The following is a 7,737-nucleotide window of genomic DNA, read 5'->3' as shown; positions in this document are numbered from 1 at the left end:
GGTGTTTGCACGTTCTCTCCCCGTGACCACGTGAGTTTTCCACGGGCACTCGGTTTCCTCCGACACTCCAAAGACGTGCAGGTTTCTCGGCTAATTGGCTGGGTACAATTGTAAATTGTCCTTGGTGTGTGTCGGAAAGCGTTAGTGTGCGGGGATCGCTGGTCGGCGCGGACTCGATGGGCCGATGGGTCTATTTCCACGCTGTATCTCTAAACTAAACTAAGTCAGAGGAGAGAAATAGAAACATAGAAACATAGAAATTAGGTGCAGGAGTAGGCCATTCGGCCCTTCGAGCCTGCACCGCCATTCAATATGATCATGGCTGATGGACAGATGGTGTTTCAGATAGGGATAGGCACATAAAGCTGGAGTAACTCAGTGGCTCAGGCAGTATCTCAGAAGTAAAGGCAACGTTTCAGGTTGAGACCCTTCTTCAGACTGAGAGATATAGATGGTGATATAGAGAGATATAGATAAGGAACTTTCAATAGACAGATGGGATGGGATCTATTAGTCAGCATTGGATGGATGGATTGGATTGGATTCCTTTATAGTCATTCAGACCTATCGGTCTGAACGAAATTTCGTTGCCTGCAGTCATACTATAATAATAAATAACAAAACACACAATAAACCGCCTAATTGGTCGCCTAATTATAGGAATGATGTCAACAAAATAGAGAGAGTACAGAGGAGATTTACTAGAATGTTGCCTGGGTTTCAACAACTAAGTTACAGAGAAAGGTTGAACAAGTTAGGGCTTTATTCTCTGGAGTGCAGAAGGTTAAGGGGAGACTTGATAGAGGTCTTTAAAATGATGAGAGGGATAGACAGAGTTGACGTGGATAAGCTTTTCCCACTGAGAGTAGGGAAGATTCAAACAAGGGGACATGATTTGAGAATTAAGGGACAGAAGTTTAGGGGTAACATGAGGGGGAACTTCTTTACTCAGAGAGTGGTGGCTGTGTGGAATGAGCTTCCAGTGAAGGTGGTGGAGGCAGGTTCGTTTTTATCATTTAAAAATAAATTGGATAGGTATATGGACGGGAAAGGTATGGAGGGTTATGGTCTGAGCGCAGGTATATGGGGCTAGGGGAGAGTAAGTGTTCGGCACGGACTAGAAGGGTCGAGATGGCCTGTTTCCGTGCTGTAATTGTTATATGGTTATATGGTTATATGGTTAAACACAGTTTAACATCCACCACAGTGAGTTCACTAGACACCTACTCACTGTGATGGAGGCAAAAGTCTTAAAGTCACTGTCTCTTCCCTCCTTGTTCTCCCTCTGCGCTGAGGCGATTCAGGCTTCCGTTGTCATGACCCCGCGCGGATGATGGTGAGTAAGTCCCGCGGCTCAACCGAGCTCCGCGATCGGGCCGGTTCAAGCCCCGCGGCCCGGGGTGGTCGAAGCTGCCGAGGATGCCGCCCTCCAGTCCAGCGGACGCAGCTGTAGGGTCAAAAAGGTCATCGGTCATATGTGATGGGAGTAGAATTAGGCCATTCGGCCCATCAAGTCTACTCTGCCATTCAATCGTGGCTCATCTATCTCTCCCTCCTAACCCCATTCTCCTGCCTTCTCCCCATGACCCCTGACACCCGTACTGATCAAGAATCTATCTATCTAGACCTTAAAAATATCCATTGACTTGGCCTCCACCGCCTTCTGCGGCAAAGAATTCCACAGATTCACCACCCTCTGACTGAAGACATTCCCCCTCATCTCCTTCCTAAAAGAACGTCCTTTAATTCTGAGGCTGTGGCCTCTAGTCCTAGGCTCTCCCACTAGTGGAAACATCCTCCCCACATCCAATCTATCGAGTAACAGAATGTTTAGTTTTGTTACTGGTTTAAGAACAGGCCATTCGGATCCCATGTGATCTAAACTTCCAGGTGTCATGGGGTTATGGGGAGAAGGCAGGAGAATGGGGTTAGGACGGAGAGATAGATCAGCCCTGATTGAATGGCGGAGTAGACTTGATGGGCCGAATGGTCTAATTCTACTACTATCACTTATGAACATATTAAGGTTTTACTTGCTATGTTTACCTGTGTTTATGTGTTTAGTGGAAGCTTAGTTCAGTTTAGTTTGGAGGAAGATTGTTCCCGATGTTGGGGAAGTCCAGAACAAGGGGGTCACAGTTTAAGGATAAGGGGGAAATCTTTTAGGATCGAGATGAGGAAAACAGTTTTCGTGACTTCGTGAAGAACCCCGCTTCCACGCATGCGTGTCATATCGCTACACGCATTGCAACGAGTCACACAGAGGGGAACGGCGTTCCCCAAGCGGGAGAATTTGAAAGTCGGGAACAGCAGGTAAGAGACTCTGCGTTTTCCCTCTTTTTCTACTTACTTTTAGGTGGCTGCGGAAAGCTGGTGGGGAGACCCGTGGAGGGCGAGCAGCCAGCAGCAGCAACAGCACGAGTTTCCCTGGGGGGGGAACAACCTGAGCCCGACTTTGCTCCCGCACCGGCAAAATTCACCTCTCGGCCGGGCGGGAAGCAAAGTAAAGAGGTCCCGTATGCCAGTCTCAAGCGAGACTGACTTGGGACCAGTCGGTAGCAGCCAGCGCAGAGGCTGCGGGACAGACAGCACGGACCAGCGGTACCGGGGCTCGAAACGCTCAGCGAGTGCAGCGGCACTTATGGAGTCGGAACGGGACGTCCGGGCTGAAAACCTTCTTCACAAGGTAAGGGCCAGGGGATCTATAGGAACAGCCGGGGTTACCGGCTGCGGAACTGCCGCGAAGGACCAGGCCCGTGAACACCGGGGTCGGTCCGAGCGGCTCGAACCCGCAACGGAGGGAACGACGGTCACCAGCGGGAGAAGGAAAGTCGGGAACAGCAGGTAAGAGACCCTGCGTTTCCTTCAACTTACCTTCTAGGTGCAGACATGGACCGGGTCCATGTAAGGTGCAGAAGGCCGGCGGGAGAACCGCGGAGGAGCGACAGCAGCAGCAGCAGCAGCAGCAGCGGCAGTCGGCAGCAGCAGCAGCAGCAGTGGCAGCCGGCAGCTGCAGGAGCACGGGCAGCTGCAGGAGTTGCGGGCAGCTGCAGGAGTACGGGCAGCTGCAGGAGCACGGGCAGCTGCAGGAGTACGGGCAGCAGCAGGAGTACGGGCAGCTGCAGGAGTTGCGGGCAGCTGCAGGAGTTGCGGGCAGCTGCAGGAGTTGCGGGCAGCTGCAGGAGTACGGGCAGCAGCAGTGACACTGACAGCTGCAGGAGCGCAGGTTGCGGCAGGAGCTGGCAACGGCAGGAGCTGTAACGGCAGGAGCTGGCAACGGCAGGAGCTGGCAACGGCAGGAGCAGCATGGGCACATCGATTCCCGGAGGAGGAAAACACCTGTGCCCAACTTCGCTCCAGCACGGTGAGAAAATTCATTTTCAGCAGCAAAGGACTTGGCAGTTGACTGGCTGCAATCTACTACAAGGGACCAGTATGTGAGTGACCAGGTGTAGTATCTGTTCTTATCAGTTTAATATCTGATACGTCCCTTATCTAGGGACCATATATTAAATAAAATCTATAATAGCTGTTATCATCAGTTTTAATGTCTTATATGTTCCTTAGCTAAGGACCATATAAGTTGGAGTGCCCAGAATTGAGGGCATTAGAGTGGGGTTGACCGGCTGCAACGACCGCAAGGGACCAGTACCGTCAGTACGGGGGTGGGTCCCACGGGTCTAAGATAAAGGAGCAGCCAGGAGCGCTGAGAGCGTTGGAGCCGGGTTAAAGGAATAGATGGAATCAGCTGTGCCAGTTATCCTCCACACCGGCCATATCCACTCCACGGAAGGAAGGACAAGCTGGAGAAGGAGGACCGTGGAACAGGGGGCAGCCAGCAGCAGCCAGCGGCACTTGGATCAACCGTAGTGGGATCAGCTGTGCCCGATGTCGGCCCCGCACCGGCCAGATCCATGTGACCGAGCGGTAGGCTAGACACAAATTAAACAAGGTAGTGGACTCAGAAGGGTCCGACTTTGCATAAAACCACCGGCAACCAGCGCCCGAGAGGGCTGGAGCGGGAAGAAGCGGTGTATGGAGCCTTGCTCCAACGTGATAAACCCACAGCAGTACCTCTTTGAGGGCTGCACAATGCTTCTACCCCATCAGAGGGGAGCACTGTGGGTCAGTTCTGGGCTGACTTGCAAGAGGGGTCCGCAGAACAAAAGACAAGTGGGCAGCAGTTAAGCCCCACATGGGTACCCCGTGCGGGACCCTAGAGATCTCTAACTCTATAAAAAAGAGTAGGCAGGACCCTGATGGGCCAGAGCCTGGTAAAACAGCATCCCATGATCCTAACACAGCAGGGACTCTGCTGGACATGGTGGCTGATTACTTTAACCAAGTCAAACATGGGTAGACTTGGATCCAGGATGGCAATAGTATTACTATATGTCTGGCCACAAACGCCAACAGGGAAAAAATTTACAGACACTGGCCAGACATCTGCCACCTGGCAACAGTGAGGCATTACAGGTGCCCAGTGTAAACCAATGCATTTGGCAGCATATGGACGAACATCAGGAACCAGGACCTCAAGATCCAGAGAAGCTTAAAGGGATTGACGGAAGGCATCATAGAATACACTCGCACCCTGGACTAAATGTAGGTAACCAAAGACCATCTAGACGCACTAGCTCTGTTTAGTAATATGCAATATGATCTGAACTACACATGGAAGGCGGCCATTCAGCCAGCACTGGGACCCCAAACAATGCTACCATTTGCAAACAAAGAACCGTGAGTGGACAAAGCCAAGACACTGGGGCTCATCAAGGCCAGCGCAAGGGCCTATTTTGGAGCATGATACCGGCCACAGGCAACGCCATAAATAATGTGGCTCATTCCAGTGGCAGTGCTAGAAATCAATTACCCGCAGGATCCTTTTTTAGGGTATGGCCAGGGCGGCCACCCTGGAAGATGCGGGAACCTCAACCTCCCACACAACCCCGAACAAGAGATATCAAACCAGAACCTCCTTTGTCAAATAAACCAAGGAAATAACACAACCACCGGTAACCGTGGAGGTAGGTGGGTGGGGTTTTCTTCTGTTTAAAATAGGGACCTATGATGGTAGGGGAGGTTACAACACTACAGTTATGTATGGTATATAATCACTACAGATTCATAAAATCTCAGCAGTATTCAGGGTTATCTGATAAGATTCCAATAACCACAGTACAACATACACCAGAAGGGCATTTTGTCCTTACATAAACCAAACAATCTAAAACCCACATGGTCTACAAAAATTGTACACAAAAGATGTGATTGAGCATACTTTTCATGGAACATTAGAATTGTATCAAACATATTTATTAAAAATAAATAGAGTAGGGTTGCAGGATTATCATTGATTTTAACCCTAAACACATTTGTTCTAGATATTCATTTTAAGATGGATACTCTCTTTTTCTTGATAAGACTTGGTGTCAGCTGCGGGTTTTCTATATGGCAGGCATTGACTCAAAAGAGGAACTTTGGCAATAGAGCTTACAATAGGGGCAATCATTAGCTCCAATATTATTTACTAAAATTCTAAAACCAGCTTGGCATTGTTATGTAACAAAGCCATAGGGTGATGTTTTTCCCCCGTTCGGCCCCATCAATGGGGTACTAGGGATAATTCAACTACACTCGGCATCTGGAATTCTCAGAGTTCCGACTGACCTTCTAAATCATGGTATTCGGTCATACAGGGGATGGTTTAGAACCATGTTCCCTATTGAACATAGCCAAAAAATTATTAATTTTCCAGTGACTGGAGGCTGTCATCCATGCCATAAGACTATGGATTATGGATTTATAGAGGCTAAAGACCCACTGCACGGCATTGGGCTGTCAGACAGGACGATGAATCTCATCTCATCTGCACTAAGACTGTCAACATGGAAGCAGTACCTTTGGACATCAAGAAATGGGGCATATACTGCTTGGACAACAACCTCGACCAAAAGGCCAAGAACATTCTGGCCGTATTGGAATTTTTACAAGCCTCCATTATGATAATCGATGGAGCTACAGTGCCATCAATAGTGCCACAAGTGCGCTCTCCAATTACCTATCACAAGGAACGGAGCGGCACGCGGTGGGAACGCACCCCTGGTAAGAAAACCAGGTACTCCGAAATCTGGGACGTGGGTGTCGTTTCTCAACATGCTGAGGAGCTTGTAGCTCATAACAGCATTGTCACTTCAGTAACAGACCAGGAAGATGGTTATGCTCATGGTGTTATTTACCGCACAACAAGTCCAGCCATTAAGCAAACTGAGCCTGGACTCCCTGATCATCTCACCGAGAAACTGGTGTTGTCATACAGGATTTAATAAAAGAAAACAGATCGGGTTTCCTCAGGTCAAGTGTTTGAATTTATGGTACACCCATATGGCAAACGACGGTGTATAGCAAGACACATCTAACAATATATGGAATATACTAAGAACATTCGAGGTCAGAAAATGGAGTTGTTTATCTCTTAAAAGAAACCGCATGAAAGGGTCACGACTCAAACTATATTAGGTGGCTCAAATAGGTCCTAAAAATGACACTAATGTTTTAACTCTCATTCCACCAGGGCTGCAGCAACATCCGCAGCAAAAATTTGTACAGGTACCCACAGACCAAATCCTCAGAATGGCAGGATGGTCATTCAAAAAGGGGTTTTCCACAGGTTTTTATAATAAACCAGTTAAATTTTGGAACCATCATTTGTATTAAGAAGACATTTTATGTCCAACAATATAATTGCCCGAAAGGTTACAGGGCTATGATTCTCAAATTTAAAAAAAAAAAAAAAAAAAAAAAAAAAAAAAAAAAAAAAATGTTATATAATTTTTTCATTATACCACACAACTCTTTGTATAATTGTGTTTTAAAATTACTAATGATGCTCTCTCCCAATACCCAAGGCAGTTGTGAAGCATGGACTCGTTCCACGGCATGAGGTCACAGAGCTTTGAAATCTTCACGAAGTCACTCACGTGACTCCGAAGTAAAATAGTAAGATTAAACGAGAACTTACCAGTTTGAAGTTTGATCTGTATTTTATGAGGAGTTACGATGAGGGATTTCGTGCCCTCCGCTCCCACCCTCTTATGATCATATCAAAAACTGGTATCTCTTTGATAATCTTACTATGTTAGATCATTATAGGTTCCTGTGACCTCACACCGCTGCTTTGAAGAATGACACGCATGCGTGGAAGCGGGGTTCTTCACGAAATCCCTCATCGTAACTCCTCATAAAATACAGATCAAACTTCAAACTGGTAAGTTCTCGTTTAATCTTACTATTCTCTGCCACAGAAGGTAGTTGATGCCAGTTCATTGGCTATATTTAGAAACATAGAAACATAGAAATTAGGCGCAGGAGTAGGCCATTCGGCCCTTCGAGCCTGCACCGCCATTCAATATGATCATGGCTGGTCATCCAACTCAGATTTCCCCCTTATCCTTAAACTGTGACCCCTTGTTCTGGACTTCCCCAATCTTCCTGCATCTAGCCAGTCCAACCCCTTAAGAATTTTGTAAGTTTCTATAAGATCCCCTCTCAATCTTCTAAATTCTAGAACGTACAAACTCCGTACCGGCAGCGCCCGCCCGTAGCCCGGGTCTCTGGCGGTGTAAGCGCTGTGAGGCAGCAACTCTACGCTGCGCCACCGTGCTTCCCTAGGTAAGGAATTTACTCCCATTGGTTCAGTAAGGTCAGTAAATGGAGGTCATAGATCGAATTTAGAGA

At 47.9% G+C, this 7,737-nt stretch overlaps 1 pseudogene; it reads left to right on the top strand.

The window, feature by feature from the left end:
- Positions 1 to 3,415: 3,415 nt before the first annotated feature.
- On the top strand, positions 3,416 to 3,587 carry LOC129715549 (U2 spliceosomal RNA; annotated as a pseudogene).
- Positions 3,588 to 7,737: the final 4,150 nt, after the last annotated feature.

Source organism: Leucoraja erinacea, unplaced genomic scaffold, assembly GCF_028641065.1.
Source record: "Leucoraja erinacea ecotype New England unplaced genomic scaffold, Leri_hhj_1 Leri_123S, whole genome shotgun sequence".
Classification (NCBI taxonomy): Eukaryota; Metazoa; Chordata; class Chondrichthyes; order Rajiformes; family Rajidae; genus Leucoraja; species Leucoraja erinaceus.
Note: the sequence above shows the minus strand (reverse complement) of the source record. Positions and strands in the feature narration are given on the sequence as shown.